General features: G+C 38.9%; 1 protein-coding gene across 2 annotated transcripts in view; it reads left to right on the forward strand.

Moving 5' to 3' along the window:
- adarb1b (adenosine deaminase RNA specific B1b) overlaps positions 1-19,426 on the forward strand; it is a 208,794-nt gene that overhangs the window by 59,237 nt on the left and 130,131 nt on the right. For both annotated transcript variants that reach the window (XM_022680190.2, XM_049485296.1), the window contains exon 2: positions 11,099-11,213. The gene's annotated coding sequence lies outside the window, so the exon portion shown is untranslated. The remainder of the gene's footprint in view (positions 1-11,098; positions 11,214-19,426) is intronic.

Raw genomic sequence — 19,426 nt, forward strand, 5'->3', positions numbered from 1 at the left:
CAGACGTTGCAGCTCCGTGGCTTCGTGCCTGACGTTGAGGGGGGGTAAAGAAAAGCCGTTAGTGAAGCAGGAGGAGCAGCAGAGTGCAGACTCGGCCAGCTGTGTGCCAGCACCGCGGCGTTCACCCACGCGGCCAATCAGCTAATTACACTCCATCTGGAGACTCCTCCTTGTCGCTTCCCTAATTCCTCAAATAAACAACTCCCCTTTTGTGTCCTCCCCCCTTTACTTCCATCCTTGGCCCGGGGAACCTGAGCCGAATCCCAACAGCTGAACTGCACTGTGAACGGCGCTGTGTTTTCCTCAGAAAGCACAGAAAGTTTTAACTGGAAATCCCTGCAGGTTCTGATCGTGACACTGTCTCATTAAATCGGATGGATGTTTATTTGGATATGGAGTCTGTCGTCTCCGCTAAGGCCTGGCTTTTCCCCCCTCCGCTGTTTTATTACCTCCCCGCTGCCTACCAGGTGAGAACTTTCCATCAAGGCCAATTTGGGGGACTGAACCGTTGCCACAGTCTCCGGAAAATGAGACGGCATAGAGCGAGATGAATTCTAATCAAGCCCATGCTCAATTAACCATGCTCTATCCCATAATAAGCAACCCCTGTGTGGGTGGAGCATCATGAACCAGGCTTCATAGATCATCTTTAACAATCAGAGCTGGAGCTCATCTCACTCATCACACACATATGCAGGATCATGCACACATCAGCAACCTGTAAGGCTGTAACGATTAGTCGATATAATCGACAATGTCGATTATTTAAATTTGTCGACTACAAATTTCGTTGTCGACTAATCGTTAATTTGTAACAGTAACGCATTATGCACAGTGCTGGATACCGAAGAGCAATGGAAGATGGGTAAATGGTTAAATCCAAATGTGCCCAAAAACACATATTTACTCACTATTATTTACTCAGTACTTCCCACGTTTAAACAACATCCAGACATTTAAATGATTTTAAATCTCATGTTCAGCTGTTTTTATCATTTTGGAGAAGGAGGACATGGTAGAAATAATCGTTGACTAATCAACTTATCGACTAACCAAAAAAAAATTCATCAGATTAGTCGACTACCAGAATAATCATTAGTTGCAGCCCTAGTTCCCTGATCCCTCAGTGTTCTGCAGTCAAACCTCAACCGACGATTGATTCTGCTTCCTGTCAGGAAGGGCGGGGGCAACGAGTCCGATCCATTAGAGGCGTGCTGAGCTACGGCAATATGTCTGACTAAAATGTAATTTTGACCGAGTGAAATCCTGGGGAAATAGACCACCCCTGCCCCCGAGCCCTTAGCCCACAGCTGTAGGGGGAAAATTGAGTGCACTCCTGTAGAATTCAATATGACATGCTGGAAATAATGGGCTCCTGTCCCACAGATATCCATCAGCCTGTTCCGAGCCCTTGTCGACACTCAACTGCGATGAATAATAAATCGTGTTTGGGTGTTATTAATAAGGTCGGTTGAGAGGCGGCTAGTGATTTGACTCCAGCGCGGTGGAAGAAGCATCATGCCGGGGCTCTGCCGACACGTTTTTACTCACCTTTTAAGGGTCAACCATCATATCTCTCTGTAGGATCACATACAGGGCAGATATCTTTTTTTAGTCTTTAGTAGGGGTGTGACGAGACACTCCTCTCGCGATACTGGGTTCACGAAATTTTAAAATACTTTAAAGAAAACTTCAAAAGTTAAAAACGACTTAAAAAATAGAGTTTTATTTGACAGAATTATATAAGGCAAATTTAACAACCTGTTTTCTCTCGCAAATTTAGTTAATAAAAAATAGAAACAATATGAAAAAAAAAATTACTTTTTTAGTACCTATATAGTGCAAACAGTAAGTGCAAACCACAACCGGTTTCTGTTTTTTTCTCCCGAGTCTCTTGTAACTTAACTATGTATAACCATAACCAGTCATATTAAGACTATGCTTGAAGTGCAAACAGAGACAGAACATTTTTTTTTTTTTTTATATACAGAGCTCAGGGATTATTATAACTGCACTATTGTAAGTCGCTTTGGACAAAAGCGTCTGCCAAATGTAATATAATGTAATGTCTATATCAGCATGTCTCTATTTTCTGGAAGCAGTCGAGACCTTTGGGCAGACTGTCGTCCTTTTATTTCTCTGCATACTTTGTATTATTATTCTCCATTCATCGTGTTCTTCAGTGGTCATGGCCTCACCACAGCACTACTACAAAATAGGGCTGAAACGAATGACTATTTATATCAATAGTTGACTAACTGGCAGGTATTTTTTTCTGATTAGTCGATTAGTCGCAATCATTTTTTGCCATGCAAATTATTATTTGTACTTTCTACTGGTGAGGCTTCAGATCCAATGCATGTTTTACTGCACATTGATTGTTAAAGGTTTAGGGCCCTAGACCAATTGTGCAGTACATTTGAAATGTGTGACATATATATATATATATTAACCTACATATATATTAACTTATAACTCACAAAGTATGTTATAGGAAACATTCACATTGGCTGGTTGTTTTTTGCAGCAGATTCTAGGATATTATAATAAAAAATATAATTATATTATAATTATATATAATATAATTATTATTATATTATAATACTGTAAAAATGCTCTAGTCTGCCTGACCTAAAACACTACACTATTTTTACTGCTCCCCTCTCAAAAATACAGGGAAATACCAGCATAAAAAAAAAATCATGATTATAATTCATTTTTAAGTGATTGACATCACTAATATAATAAAATTTGATTTTGTCAATGTTATGCCGATATTTTTTAAAAAGAACTAAATTGCATGAAGCAATATTTGTAGGAAAACAAAATTGCAGTTTAAGCACAATAAAGCTCCACAAACATGCTCACTGTTGATGGAGTCTCTCATGATGACACTATGAGAAGGATATTACTTATGTCAGCTGTTAAATATGTGTGTATATATATATATATATATATATATATATTTTTTTTTTTTTGGTTACAATTTAGAAAAACAGTATTAAAAAAATATTGGTTTTGAAAAAAATGTAAAATTATACCCAGCCACATTAATGGAAACAGAAGCACTACAGTCTGCAATTCTAGAATTTTAAAGTGTTTTATATGATCAGTGAAGCTGAAAAAATGGATAATGGGTGTAGAAACAAGTCGTAATATTATGCATGATTACTGTATGTGAATAGTGATTTTAAAGAATCTATCACTACTGCTATATTCTGACTTGCGATAATTACATATTGATATAATATATTTTCCATATACTGTTTGCCCAGTCTGACTACAAAATGTTTATCCACCTGATTTAAGCATAGCCATGCTGTTCCTGTGGTACCCAGGCGGCCAGGTTTCTGCAGACCGCGCTCCTGCTGACTCCGCTGCTCCTCCAGGCCGGATCAGAACTCATTAGACTCGTAATGTCTTCATTTCTTCACTCTGTCCTGTCGGGGGAGAGTGCGCCGATACAGCCGCCACTTCACCTTCTGACCCAGATCACGCAGCCGGGAGATCACGCCGCTGTTAGGTTAATGAGCTTATTGTGAGCTGGAGCTGTTTGGGGTGATGGACAGAGTTCTCACTCATTTCCTCTGCGAGGTGCTTTGCTTGGCGTTTTTTCCAGTGAAAGCGTCTCTCCCCGGTCATTAGATACGGTTTGGATGTGTAGAACAGTTTGAGAAAGGAAATGGCAGTGTTATTACGGCAGATGATGGAGATGGATTACAGGGGAACTGAATACACTGCCACTGTCTTTGCGCATTAGAGCTTGATGCATTGTTATTTATTTTGTTGGCAGATTCTTAAGCAGGGAATTTTTCCTCATTGTGTTACGAACTCGAGGCCTATTCTGCTAAACATCTCCTGACAAATGCTCTGAACCTACCTGGAGAAAAGATGAAGAGTTTCTTTCTTTGGATATACAAACAGTGATTGTTTTTTTTTTATTCAGTGTAATATTTTTTTCCGAATCATTATCAAATCACAGTAAGATTAATATACAGTACAGGATAAAAGTTTGGACACACCTTCTGTTTTTCAATGCGTTTTATTTTTAATTTTCATGACTATTTACATTGTAGATTCTCATAGCTTTGAAGGCATCAACACTATGAATGAACACATGTGGAGTTGTGCACTTAACTAAAACAAAAAAGGTGAAATAACTAAAAAAAAATGGTACCACTTTAAACTAAGACTACCTTTATAAAGGGTTTATGAATGGTGTACAATTAGTTTATTAATGATTACTAATTAGGTTGTAAATGCCTTAAAAATCATTTTACATACGTAGAAAGGGCAACAATGACCTGTTGTTTGTCAAATAGTGAACCCACAGCCGTCTATACTGTTGCCCTTTCTACGTATGTGTTATAACTGATTATTAATGATTTTAGGGCATTTACAGCCTAATTAGTAATCATTAATAAACTAATTGTGAACCATTTATAAACCCTTTATAAAGGTAGTCTTATTTTAAAGTGGTACCAAAAAAAAAATATATATATATATATATATATATATATATATATATATATATATATATTCTAGTTTCTTCAAAATAGCCACCCTTTGCTCTTATTACTGCTTTGCACACTCTTGGCATCATTCTCTCAATGAGCTTCAAGAGGTGGTCACCTGAAATGAAAGGTTTTCCAACAATCTTGAAGGAAGGAGTTCCCAGAGGTGTTTATGAGCACTTGTTGCCTCTTTGCCTTCTTCACTCTGTGCTCCAGCTCACCCCAAACCATCTGGATTGGGTTCAGGTCCGGTGACTGTGGAGGCCAGCTCATTTTTAAGTTTAAGTGTTAAGTGCATAAAACTCCACATAACTGTGTTCATTCATAGTTTTGATGCCTTCAGTGAGAATCTACAATGTAAATGGTCATGAAAATAAAGAAAACGCATTAAATGAGAAGGTGTATTCAAACTTTTGGCCTGTACTGTACATCATCCCTGTAGAGCTGGTGGATATGGCCTAAAAAAATATATATATATATATTCAGATTTCCACAATGGATTAATTAATCACAGATCCTCGCCGGAGAGCGATGATGATGATGTTTTTAGTAACGGTTGGATTTTTATTTTTTTAGCCAAATTTATGCTTTATTATGATGTGAAAAATTGGATCTCGTGTTCACACTGGGTACACATTTTAAGGATCGGTCAAAAACAGAATCTGGTCAAAGCATAGCCACGTACAATCCAGTTTACAGAATACTTGTTATTGTCAGGTGTAAACATGCCCTACTTTATCTGGACTTGTAAAAATGTTTCAAAATGACCAGACTCTGGTCTCTTGATTTTTAAATGAAATGTAAAATTTACTGATGATCAGTGATGGTTTGGTTGGAGAGACATGTCATCTGCTGGTGCTGCTCCACTGTGTTTTATTATCAAGTCTAAAGTAATTTCAGTGTTTTCCCGGAAAATCTTACAGCACTTCATGCCTCCCTCTGCTGACAACTTTTATGGAGATGCAGATTTCATTTTCCAGCAGGACTTGGCACACTTCCAACACTGCCAATAGCACCAAAAGTACCAAATGGTCTTATATAATATTCAAATTTTCTGAGACACCGATTTTTAGGTTTTAATTAGCTGTAATAATCATCAACAATAAAATAAATAAACGCTTAAAATAGATCACTCTGTGTGTAATTATACATCTATAAAATATATAAGTTTAAAATTTTTACCACAAAACTTAAAGTCCATACAGTTTATGAGGTAAAAAATTGATAAAAGTAAACTAAACTATTTTAATAATTAGAAAATAATCACTTTTCTGTAACAATAACAGGTGAGTAATGAGTTTTACACATAATAATTTTTTCTAAGAATCTAACTAATAGTCTTACCATCAATCAATCTTACCATGAAACTTATTTATTATATATTTTTTCTAAACATTTTGTTGTATTAAATGATCTAAAGGATATGAATTGCTGTATATCTTTGTGACGGTGAAAGCATGTCTGCACATGGTAGTAATATTATTATTTCTTTAACAGTGTTTACAGAAGTCATTGGTGTCCTGTAGACATGTAGACAGTCTGTGGTTCTTTTGTTATAAAAGCAGAGTGTATTCTGGGAGAGAAGCTCTGGGTGGTGATGGGAAAGGCAGATGCTGTGGTTTTGAGGCTGGCTAGCTGCAGAGGTGAAAACGGTTGAACAGGACGAATGAGTTTTCTGCTTCTGTTGGCCAAATCTCAGAGAAACACTCGAGTAGAGGCACTCGAGGTCCTCTCCCGAAGACTGGGAGGTTGTTTGTGAGTTTGGCAGACTGTTGGAGGAGGCGTATAGGTGGGCCTCTTCTTTATCTGTGTAAAAGTGTGTGTGTGTGGAGTGTTTGTATGCGCCTGTTGTAGTTGAGTAGTGAGTGTATTTGTGTAATGCGAGAGACTAGACAGGGGTTATCTTGCTTTATAAAGTCTTCTGCCTCCTGCTTCTTTCTTGAAAGGCGGAGTTAAATGCGTGTTGATCGTGCCGGATTAAAGGAATGACGTCTGAAGGAATCAAACACTTTTGAAGGCCAGCTGGGGATTAGCTGACACTTTGATATCTGTAGCAAGAGATGCTGATGTGCTAATCTGATTGAACCTCAGTCATGCACGAATACCTGCTTTCCTTTTTTAGTCTCTTTTTTAAAACACACACACAGACAGACCTGACATAGACCTGTAATGGTGATGAACTATTTATGTTAAAAGGATGTATTGCAATAAATACAGATATATATGGGTATCTCTTGGTCACATTTTGTTGAGCTATGCATACAGACGTAGTGCTTAACATATCTGTAACACAACATGCCCTACATCTCTGCATGGAGTTGTAGAGGTTCTTAATGGTGTCCTACGAAATATTTACGTATTTCCTGTATAAAAAATGTGATAGAAATGGAGGGTTAAAAAAATACATCCAGTAATGTATCGGGTTTCGCAATGCTGCTGGCAATGTCATAATATCTGTGTCTTAAAGGCAAGCTCTCAGAGTGTGCATTCAGTGAAGGTGAGGCCACTAATTGCAGGATCTCATTAATGTAATTTGCTGCATGTGTGTGTGTGTGCATGTGTGTGTGTGTGTGTGTGTGTGTGTGAGTGTGTGTGTGTGTGTGAGGGTGTGTGTGTGTGAGGGTGTGTGTATGTACTAGTGCATCTCAAAAAAATGATAATATCATTGAAAAGTTAAAATCAGTGGAAATTTTAAACTCATATATTAAATACAGGGGTTGGACAATGAAACTGAAACACCTGGTTTTAGATCACAATAATTTATTGTCCTGACGGACAGTTCTGGTGGAAACAGGAGAGTTGAAGTAACACATTGAATTCTGCAGTGATTTGATCAGCCGTGGTTTTATGTTTTTGGATACAATCCGGGTTAGCACCCGAACATCCCTTTCAGACAGATTCCTCTTACAGCATCCACAGTTAATCCTGTTGGATGTGGTTCATCCTTCTTGGTGGTATGCTGACATTACCCTGGATACCGTGGCTCTTGATGCATCACAAAGACTTGCTGTCTTGGTCACAGATGCTCCAGCAAGACGTGCACCAACTATTATGCACCAACTATACTGTCCACTTTTGAACTCTGGTATGTCACCCATAATGTTGTGTGTATTGCAATATTTTGAGCAAAACTGTGCTCTTACCCTGCTGATTGAACCTTCACACTCTGCTCTTACTGGTGCAATAATGTGCAATTAATGAAGATTGGCCACCAGGCTGGTTTAATTTAGCCATGAAACCTTACTTAAATCCACAGTAAAATGAAAGGTGTTTCAGTTTCATTGCCCAACCCTAGGGCAGTGTGCCAAGTCCTGCTGGAAAATGAAATCCGCATTTACATGAAAGTAGTATATATATATGCACTATACATAAATATAGATATCAGGGTTGCACAAGGAGTGGGAAACCCACTTATCATACACTCACAGCTCTGTGTGGCATCTGACCTGGTTCTGATAAGTAACCTTATCCTAATCCTGACAGCAGACTTTCTCTAACGTGACGTTTCCCCAAGCGTTTCACCTGAGAGGGACAGGTCCAGGGCCCGGTCCCGGTCCCAGCCCGGCCGCGACACACCCCTTTCTCCTTATTGACAGACGGAGCTGTAATTCAGCCGCTGATCCGTGTTTGCTGCCAAAATCCGGCGCTTTCTTTTCTCCTTTCACTTTCAACCGCCGTGGCTATTGACATTTCCACAGGAGGCTATAGACGTGAAAAATTGAGCTATTAAGCCGAGCTTTGCTGTGCCGCATTGAGGCAGAAAATAAGGCCATTGTGCGTACCTTTTTTCCCTCTAGTACTTCCTTCGCTCTCTTTCTTCTCCGGATGGGGCTGGACCCACTGCAGGTTTTCGCTAATGACTGTTATGCATCAAGGCTGTTCCAACTACCGAGCAAAACTGCAGGTTTAAGGAGTCTTAATTAAAGAATGCAGCAGAGAGAGAGATATCGCTGCGATTAAAATATGCAATAAATGGTTTTGGAAATGAGACGCGGTGGTTCATTACTGCGAGACATTCAGTTTACATTCAGTTATGCGTGCCTGAGAGTGTGAGAGAGAGAGAGAGACAAACAGAGTAAGAGCGATATGAAGATGTGAGCTGTTTAATTGAACTGTGCTGTCACTCTCCGTTGGCTTAGCATGACAGAACACTCTATTTTTAGACCTCTGTGTCTGAGCGAGCATGAAGTCATCTATTTTGAAACCTTTACCGAGCCTCTCTCTCTCTATGTCTGTCCCTCTTTCTGTCTCTCTCTCTCTGTGCTTTCTGTAGCTCTGTTTGCAGTAAATGAGCGCTCTGATGGGTGCGAGGACAGTTGATTGGGGTTACCGTTCGGGACTGACCACTCCAGGCGAGCTTAAAAGCCTTCTGCGTTCGGGTTCGAAGAGCAGAATCCTATAGAACCCAGCGGCACTTAGCATCAATATTTATGTTACGACATCAGGTTAGATAAAGGTTTCAAAACATGCCCTACTTCTTACCACACGGGGCCTGAAAGCCCTATTTCTGGCTCTCATCAGTGATTTGTTTGTAGCTCTCTGGATAAAGGCCACTGTGCCTCCTTGCCTCGGCCTAATAATGCGGTTCAGCCTCGATCCTCTGTTCCTGGCAGAGCTATTTACTGACTCTGTTACACTCCTTATGTCTGATTAAGACTATTTAAAACCTCTTCATAGTAATCGTAGTGGTTCTTGGGATCCCACTTACAGCTTAGTCTTATTGCTTATTGATGATACTTTACATTGTGTCTGTTTTTTTATTTTTTATTTATTTAAATCAAGAGAAATGCTTCAAAATTTTAGTTTTTGTCTTTTTATACTTTAACTAACTCGTTTTTTTTTTTTTTTTTTAAGAAAAACAGTACAGTTAAATGGTTCAACCCTTAAAATCAAAATAATCCCTTATATCTAGTATATAAATAATACTTACGTAAAATCCTCTGAGTGCGCCAGTGGACTAAGGCGCTTCTGCTATGATTAGGAGATTGCTGCTTCGAATCCCGATCATGCAGCTTACCATTAGCTGCCAGAGCCCTGAGAGAGCACAATTGGTCTTGCTCTCTCTGGGTGGGTAGATGGCGCTCTTTCCCCACATCATTCTAAAGGGTGATGTTGATCAGCACAAGGCTGCGTCTGTGAGCTGATGTCTAGGAACCGAGTCGCTGCGCTTTCCTCCGAGTGTGTTGTGATGCTACTCGACAGTGCTGCCAATCAGCAGCAGTTCGAAAAGAGGTGGTGGCTGACTTCACATGTGTCGGAGGAGGCATGTGCTAGTCTTCACCCTCCTGGTGTTCACCCTCCTGGTGTTAATAATAATAATCGTACTTAAATAAATAATACTAACAAAATATAGGACATTTGCCATGTCCTATAGAAGCCAAAGAACACTGCGCTTGTCTTGCTGTTGTTGGAGTAACTGTCTCTACTGTTCAGGGAAAGGTTTCTACTAGATTTTGGAGCATTGTTGTGAGGATTTCATTGCATTCTTGACCAAGATTGTTAGTGAGGTCAAGATACAGTCATATGCAAAAGTTTGGGCACCCCTATTAATCTTAATCATTTTTAGTTCTAAATATTTGGGTGTTTGCAACAGCCATTTCAGTTTGATATATCTAATAACTGATGGACACATTAATATTTCAGGATCGAAATGGGGTTTATTGTTATAACAGAAAATGTGCAATATGCATTAAACCAAAATTTGACCGGTGCAAAAGTATGGGCACCCTTATCATTTTATTGATTTGAATACTCCTAACTACTTTTTACTGACTTACTGAAGCACAAAATTGTACATTTGTACAATTGTACATTTATTGTACGATAAATCGATATTGCAATTATTGTGGCAGGCCTATTTATAAATATAGTGCTTGTTCTGATCATTGATGTGTATTAAAATGAATGAAACTATACCCACACTATTGTGTTCTATTGTGCACTACTGAAGTATCTGCAAGCTGCCTTTCTCTTCTTATTCCCATCATCATCTTTCTCCCTCTGGGCTCTTCTACATCGACACTGATTCACATGAGGTCAGCTCCTCCAGGACATCAGGCCTCCAGGAGATCAGCCCGGCCTTCCCCTCGGCTGATCCGGGGCTGAGCTGAATCCTCTGCGGGTTACTCCTGCTGCTGCGGGCAGTTGTAGAAACCCCCACCCCTCCCCCCGTTTGTGCTCCTGCCCTGCTGGGCTCGCTGTCCAACATGTGGGGTCACAGATCTGCTCCCAACACTCTGCGTCATTAACCAACATGTGCTGTTTACCGAGCTGCCTACAGGGAGGCTCACTGTCTCCAGCCTGGCCACGTTCACTGCCTGCCAGGCCCGGGCGTCTGGCCGGAGAGTAAAGGATCGTTACGCTGAGGGTCTCGGGTCATTCATCATGTGAATGAGGGCAGAACTGCTGCCCAGGTTCTGATGATGATTACAGAAGCGTGATCAAACAGGCCTGTTGTGTGGCTCCTGCTCTAAATGCTGCGGCACACCGGGACCTGTGCTGCTGCTGTGGGTTTATGCGAGATGTTCTGGTGTTGTTTTATTTTCAGTGCCAGCTAACATGGCCTTCTCTCTTTTGTGTTTTAGGCTACTGGGCGTGAAGGACTTTGTCAGTTCAAGCCAGAGGAAGACCAGTAGACGTTTGTGAGCTGTCTCTCTCGCTCTCTGTCTCGCTCTCTCTCTCTCTGAACCCTGAAAAACGGTGAGTCAACCTGCACATATGTACACAACAGGGTCTCAGAGATTTTGTGCCTGATTAATAATAATGCAGGAATCGTCCTCTTAGTAGGGCTGTGCAATAAATTAATACTATATATTTATATAGCTCTGGAAAAAATACACTTCAGTTTCTGAATCAGTTTCTCTGATTTTGCTATTTATAGGTAGATGTTTGAGTAAAATGAACATTGTTGTTCATTGTTGTTTTATTCTATAAACTACAGACAACATTTCTCCCAAATTACAAATAAAAATATTGTCATTCAGAGCATTTATTTGCAGAAAATGAGAAACTACTGAATTAACAAAAAATGCAGAGCTTTCAGACCTCAAATAATACAAAGAAAAAAAGATTATTCATGAGTTTTCAGAAGTTCAGAAATGTATTTTTTTTAAAAGAGTTTTAAGAGTTCAGAATTCAGAAATTCAGATGTTTAGAAATAGAAGAGATCACTTTAAAAAATGATGAGTTTCTTTGATTTTACCAAATTGTAAACCTCTGGAATGTAATCAAGAAGAAGATGGAAGATCACAAGCCATCAAACCAAACTGATCTGCTTGAATTTTTGCACCAGGAGTAATGGCATAGAGTTATCCAAAAGCAGTGTGTAAGACTGGTGGAGGAGAACATGCCAATATGCTTAAAAACTCACAAAAAAAGGTTATTCCACCAAATATTGATTTCTGAACTCCAAAAATGTATGAATATGAACTTATTTTAATATTTTTATGTGAAATTTGGGAGAAATGTTGTCTGTAGTTTATAGAATAAAACAACAATTATCATTTTACTCAAACATATACCTATAAATAGCAAAAAAAAATAATTCAAAGCTGTATATGCTTATATTAAAATAGGGTAATGCCAATGGGGTAAGCAACTTCTTCTTAGTAAGATTTCTTACAATAAGAAATTGCAAGGTCTCAAAATGAGTGCAGTAAAACTTTTTTTTATCAGAATAACCTGACCAGCTTATTTTAAATTCAGATTACTTATAGAAATTTTAAGTAAGACTGATTAAGATCATTATTCCTAAAATAAGCTAAATAATCTTCCACTTATACTTACTTAGTAAGAGACAAAATACAATTTATTGTCTTGAAATGAGCTGTGCTTTGTTTTGTAGTCAGTTCTTAGTCTGAATTATAAGGCTGTAATTGTTTGGAAAGAAAGATCTTTTTGCTTTATGCTTTGTGATTGAGAATGAACTGTGTGAGATTGCACCTTTATTAGAGCAGATGGGACTCTGGAGGCTCGCTCAGATGAGCAGTGGAAAGTTAGGTTCATTTCTCATGGTAATATGAAGCAACCCCTTTAAGAATTAACACAATTCATTTATTTAACAAAGGCATTATTAATATAAGCCTGCTGGTCAGGTTTCCACAGACAGGAAACTGCGTCAAAGATGAAATTACACTGTCTGGACTTTTATTACCTCTTTCCTCTTTAGCACCGATGATGGTGGTGATGATGATGATGAGGATGATGATGATGCATGTTTTATGGCTGCTGGTGAAGAGCACTCAGTTGCTGCTGCATCACCAGTATAGCAGTTTGTCCGGTATGTGCTGTTTGGCTGTGTGTTGGTGGCTTATTTAAAAGCAGAGCAGTGTTTGATCTCTCCTCGCTGGTCCTGCAGGAGCTCATCCTGCCTCGGCTCAGTGCTATTTTAGGACACTACTGCAGCAGGGGGTCTTCTCCCCCCCCTCGCCATCTACATCCAAAACGCTGAGCTGATTCACTGACAGAAGAACTGGACCAATTCCTTCGACAGGGACAGACCCTCGGTTTGGTTAACAGATGATTAGTTTTGCTGTCCAAGGAATTGGTTCAGTTCTTTCATCAGTTCGCAGTTCGATCTTGCTTATAGAGGAGGATATTGATATATAAAGAATCAATTTTCATGTATTAAATTTTCTTCTTCTTCTTCTTCTTCTTCTTACAGGCGTTCATAGTGCAGAGAGAATGTAATTATCTATATATGAGATTAATTCTATTTTACAGTATCATTAAATTAGTAAGTTTTTGGCTCGTGTGCCCATAACAGATGCTGCAACTCAAGCAACTGATATCGCTTCTCTAGTTAATGATTAAATAAAGAAAGGTTACAGGCAGATTTATCACTGTTAGGACAGAGTCAGTATAGTCAGTATAGTATGGCAGTGTGGGCCCTGTGCCAAGTCCTGCTGGAAAATGAAATCTGAATCTTTGTAAAAAAAAAAAGTCCAAATTTTACAGCACTTCCCCTTTAAAACTTCCCTCTGCTGACAACTTTTATAAGGATGCTGATTTCATTTTCCAGCAGGATTTGGAACACTGCCCACACTGCCAAAAGTACCAATTGGTCTTATATAATGTTCTATTATAAATTATTCTATTCAAATTTTTTGAGAAACTGACTTTTTTTTTATTGGCTGTAAGCCATAATCATCAACAATTAAAGAAATAAACGCTTAAAATTGATACACTAGACACTCTGTAATATATCTATATAATCACATTATGAAATGAATTACTGAAAGTAGCAGACCGTATTGTTGTGTTTCTAAACTGAACGCAGAAGCATTTCTGCAGAAAGAATAAAATATTGTGTGTAATTGTACCAGAGTGCTGGAACGAAATATGACTAATATGTTCATTCTAAAAACTGGGGTGTCGGGTCGCTTTTTGCATTAGTTCTTCTGGCCACGTCACAAGTCTTTACGTACTTATGTTACATGTACAGTCTTTGAAAGAGGATCCGGCTCAGTTTTACTGAACACGAGTGGGTGGTGGAGCAATGGAGACTTCAGAAGGGGAAACTCAGAGCTCAGTAGCTCATTTACTCATAGTAAAACTAACGTGTGTAGTTGAAGTGAGGTTTCTGACTGAGCTCTCTCTCTCTCTCTCTCTCTCTCTCTCTGTCTGTCTGTCTGACTGAAAATAACCTGAAATCACATTCATCCGCTCTGAAAGGAGACCGCATCAAACCCACCCAGTTTAAAATGATTCTTCCTCATTCTTTGTGACATTACCTGTTCTCACCAGAGAGGGCCCTAAATTCCCTAAATCCCAAAACTTACGGACATCAGCTTTAAATAAAGTAACTTTTTAAAGATATTCAATTAATGTTTTGATGCACGTGTAATTCCAACACTTTGTGGTAAAAATTGGCCATCCCTGGTATAAATGAATGAAGTTCAACTTTAATAGCGCCTTTCTAGAAACCCAAGGGTGCTTTACAACTTACATGTTTTACACACAAGCACATTACACATCAACACTCATCCACACACCGATGATAAGCGGCAGCCAATAGAGCACAGCGTACTCTCAACCGGAAACAACCGTCCACCTGAATGACTGCATCAGGCACTACAGCATTTACCCAGGACTGAGTGCCAATCCATATCTGGGCACAGTTATACTTACATTTTATAGACACACAAACGTACATACATACCACACACTCAATTCAGAGTTTCCAATTTTCCGGATCAGTTTAGAGTATTCTGTTTTTCTGGGCAATTTAGAGTATTCAATTTATCTGAGTCCCCAGAGGAAACTGACGCAGACACGGGGAGCACATGGAAACTACACCCATATAGGGACTTGAACCCAAGACCCCAGTGGATGTTTAGACTGCAGATAGTAAAACTGGTTCAAATCTGCACTTTTACACACTTCTTTTTCCCAAATTTAGCCTTTGTTCTGTGTTTTTTGTTTTTTTTCTCTGAGCTCATGCAGTTGTTAAGAGTTTAATGGTTTTGCTGGGAGGAAGGAGTGTCCTCACCAGGCCGGAGCTTCAGGAGCAGCAGAGTGAGCGCTCAGGGGAACAGCCGAGAACAGCCAACTGAGCACCTGCTCCTCTCTGCTCTGCAGGAGATCTGAGAATAAAAAGAGAGCAGGAGAAGATGGACTGTGGGCCCGGGGCACTCGCCGCCTCACTGCTCACTCCGCTGCCTCTTTAGCTCCCTGATCAGGTGCATGGAGCTCTTCAGCCATATGTGAGCTGATTGAAACCCCCTCCTTCCATCCCCCCACTTTATCTGCAGACGGCGGAGGGGTGGCCGCACGCACTATAACGTCCATTACCCCGGCTTCCTGGATTAGACTAATTACTTCAGTGCCCGACAGGGTCGCAGCTCTGGGGGTCTGTGTGGCAGAGCGGAAGCTGTCTTTCCTATCTCTGGAACTGCATTAAAGGGTTTACGCTCTACAGTTTTTTATTACGATTGCTTATCGCGTGTCTCGTCTCACAGTGTTCTTCTAGATTGGTCAGTCTGATTGTAATGTGTACTTGTATACTGCTTATAGATTTAAGCATAGCATGTTTTCTTACAAACTTTGTAACAATTTGTTACAATTTTACTTAGAATTTTCTGTTTTACATATATATTTTATTTATATATATTAAATGTTGATTTAAAATGAGTACTTCTTTTTTTAAAAGAAGTTTATTATTTATTATTAAATGTTTTCAATCCCTTTGAGGATCAACCTTAAAAATAAAGGTAAATAAAGGTAGATTGATTGAGTGCATATGTTTTTTCCCCCATAAAATTTCTTTCTTTTCTTATTAACTCACTTTTAAATTTTGTCATTTTTTTAAACAAACACTCATTATATTATGAATGACTTTCAGACAGAGTCAGACATCGATCGACTGCGACTAGAGCTGGGTATAATTTTTAAATGCTTGATATCGATAAGATATGATACTTTGAATTTGATAATGATACCCAAACTATACTTTTTGTCAATCCATTCTTTTAAATCATAACCAAAACATTATAAAAATTTTGAGTATCGATTATTGAATAAAATTCTCACGCAGTGTATTTATATAATAACCAATATGAGCAATCTCATTCTCATACTGTCACCATGAGAGGCTCCATCTTTCTGGATCTTCTTAGGGAAAAAAAAGAAAATGAGAATGTTTTTGCTGCTTTATTTAGAAAAAAAGAAACAGCATTATTTTCCTTAAACTATAAATCGTTTCCCTAAGCATATTGCTGGATGCATTTCAGTGTTTAAATGTTTCTTTTTAAGAAATATTAATATCAGCATTAGATTGGCAAAATCAAATTATAGTTATATTATTTGCGTCAATCACTTAAAAATGTAGATTCATTCAATGTTTATTATACCACAGTTAGTTCCAACCCTGCAATGTGATTGGCTGAGAGGCGTTTTATGAGTGCCGTTATCAGCTGGTAATGGACTGTAACGGAAGCTTCCACAACAGCAACAATGTAGCGCTTACAAGCCCAACAGCGCAGTTGTAAATAGAGCAGCAAAAAAATAGGAACTATGTGTTTATAACCAAACAGATCGTTGTATGGTTACATTGTTGAGAAAATAAGATGGATTTTAAATACATGTGATTTATAAATGTAAACATTCCAGAATATGGATCTTTTAAATCTTTACTATATTTTAGACTATTTAAAGCTTAAGCAAGGTTTATCTCTGACTTTCTGAGCATAAGTCCATGCACAATTTATTAATTGAATTGATCTAGTACACCTATCCTGAGAGAAATCAGATCAGACTGGAGGTTTTAGTGAGTCCTAGACCACGACTGCTTTGATAGTGTTCCTCAGACTCGCTGAGATGATATCTGGAAGTGGGGGTTTGTCACAGTCTGGGCTTCTTGCAGGTAAGTGAGAGTGATTTAATCATGATCTGAACTGTTAGTGATTACTGGAGGAGATTAGACGGCGGTTCCAGTCTTAGGACCTTATCGTCTAAAAGCTATAATCTAAACCAGGTTCTTTCTAATAGAGCCTGAGGCTTTGCTCCAGGTATTGACTCCAGCGCCATCACCTGCTGACCTGCTTTGTGTTTTAGTCTTCCAGGAGTTGCTTTACACAGTGTTTCTGCTGCTCTGGTCACGGGTTTCTCTGCTTTCTTTGCTTTCTCTGTTGCAGGGCTGTGATTTATCGCTCCCTGCTTTAGAAACGCGAGGGATCTGTGCACCGGGATGCAGTTTACTGTTGAGAATGCAGATTTATCTTTTATCTTTTTTGTTTTTGTTTTCCTTGTGTAGCTGCTAACTAACTTAAAAACAGATAAATCTTTCCTCACAGATGTTCTACATTACCCTGAGAAACTGTGTCTTTTAATTTGTGGTGATATTAAATATATATCTTAATTCTTGTGCAGGTAGTGGACTGTTAACTTATAATAGACCCATATTTTGTTTACGTCAGATACAGCAATATAGAAAAGCAGGGTTCATTTATCATTTTAGAGAGAAGACAGAACAGAGAAAGAGAGAGAGAGAAAAGGAAAGGAAAAGGCTTATTGCAGCATTTTCACTTTTAGCACAATTGCTTTCGTCTCCTCTGACCTCCAAGACTGAGTCATTTTTCCGATGCGTATATTCCCTGAATCCATTACTATAGTGAGAGATAAGAGGGTCTAAGGCCTTTTAACACAGTACAGTGAAAGCTTTTGAGCCACTGCTGTGAGGCATTAACTTTAATGGCCTTAAAGGAAAATGTAGCAACAGATCTAAAAGGAAGAACAGGTCGGAACAGAAAGATTGGTGGGTTGGTTTTTTTCTTGCATTAAGTGAACATTTAGGTTTCGCTCTCTCTGATCTTAAAATTGGTAAAAAACACAGTGGGGTCCTGTATGAAAATTGCACTAAAATAGGGATATGTTTCAAATGTTTCACTAGAGACATTTTAACCAAATAATACTGAAACATTTGTACTATGGGGTATTTTTGTGACGACGATACTCTTGGCAATATGACAAAACATTGAATAAAAAAAAAAAACTAATATAAATAAATAAAACATTAATTCTATTACTGCATTTGTAACAGACGAATGAGTCAATGATCCAGAATGTAATGAGGTTTCAGGAAAGAAATCTGTGTAGATTAACACCCAGCACTCGTTTAAAAGAAAATGTTTTTTTGTTTCTTTAGGAATTTGAGTTTTGTTTCCGTAACTTAGCTTAGCTTTAAAGGAAAACGTGGCGACACACCTGTTCCTTACTAGTGTTGCATATATATGCTTTTAATCCAGTGCCCCTCATGTATGAAAATAGACCAGAAAAGAGACGTTTATTGATAGTGCGCCTTATAATGCGAAGAATATGGTTACAAATTTGTGGTTAAAGATTACAGAGAAATAAAACATCACTGTGCTGTTAAAACCTTGTATTTCTGATACCAAAGCGGCATGACCTGAGGTTTGAACTTGTGATTCTCGGGTAATACTGTCAGCTTCATGGTTTGCTGGTCAAAACACAGTCTGGATGATTTTTCTTCATATTTCAGAAAGCATATATATAAAAATTATATACATATAGAAGGTGTTGCATAGAATTTCAAAAAAGTGAGGAGCGTATAAATACGCTTTATCCAGCAAATTGCTGATATTAGTGTATGTTTTAAAGTTTGCATCAGTTTAAAACCATGCATCTCTACTGCACAGCTCAGCTGAAGCAGCAGTTATTCAGCATTCAGTTTTTTTTTTTTTTTTTTTTTATGTTTCTCCCATCTATCTGTCTTTCATCTGTGTGTGTCTGTGTGTGTGTGTGTGTGTGTGTGTGTGTGCTCGCTTGTGTCTTATGCATGAATGGCACCTCAGATGCTTGTGGCATCAGCGTCGGTTTCACTGAAACGCTGACGTGAGTGTGTCGTCAGCAGGGAACGGCCTTTCAGTGAAAGTAGCTGTTAAGGCTCTGAGTGCAGCAGCCCGGCCGTCTCCTCCCATAATGCCGAGCGTGGATGAAGCCCTGGAGGTTTGGGTCAGCACTAAGACAGATCTCTCTCTCTCTCTCTCTCTCTCTCTCTCTCTCTTTCTATCTCTGTGCTCATGTAACCGCTTGCGTCTGCAAGCAAGTCAGTATCTCCAATTATGTAGATGTGTGTGATTTAGGCACAGAGTACAGGCCAGATTGAGAAAACTCAATACCAGTCCCATCTGACGCTCAGGTCCGCACACTGACTGGATCATGGCCTGTGAAAATCAAACGTGTGTGGTTTTATGTGGTATTTCCTCTCCTTTGCTATTTTATTTCTATTTTTGGTCAGATATACGAAACCCTAGGAAGCAGGGCAGTTTCGCGTAGACGGAGCGTTTCATATCAAAGCCGTGAGTGTGTGTGCTTTGGAAACCTGTTTTCTCAGGCTGGCGACGGTAATAAGTATTGTGTCATCTGGCCGAGAGCGCCGTAGTGATGTTAGTTGT

Source organism: Astyanax mexicanus, chromosome 11 (genome assembly GCF_023375975.1).
Source record: "Astyanax mexicanus isolate ESR-SI-001 chromosome 11, AstMex3_surface, whole genome shotgun sequence".
Taxonomy (NCBI): Eukaryota; Metazoa; Chordata; class Actinopteri; order Characiformes; family Acestrorhamphidae; genus Astyanax; species Astyanax mexicanus.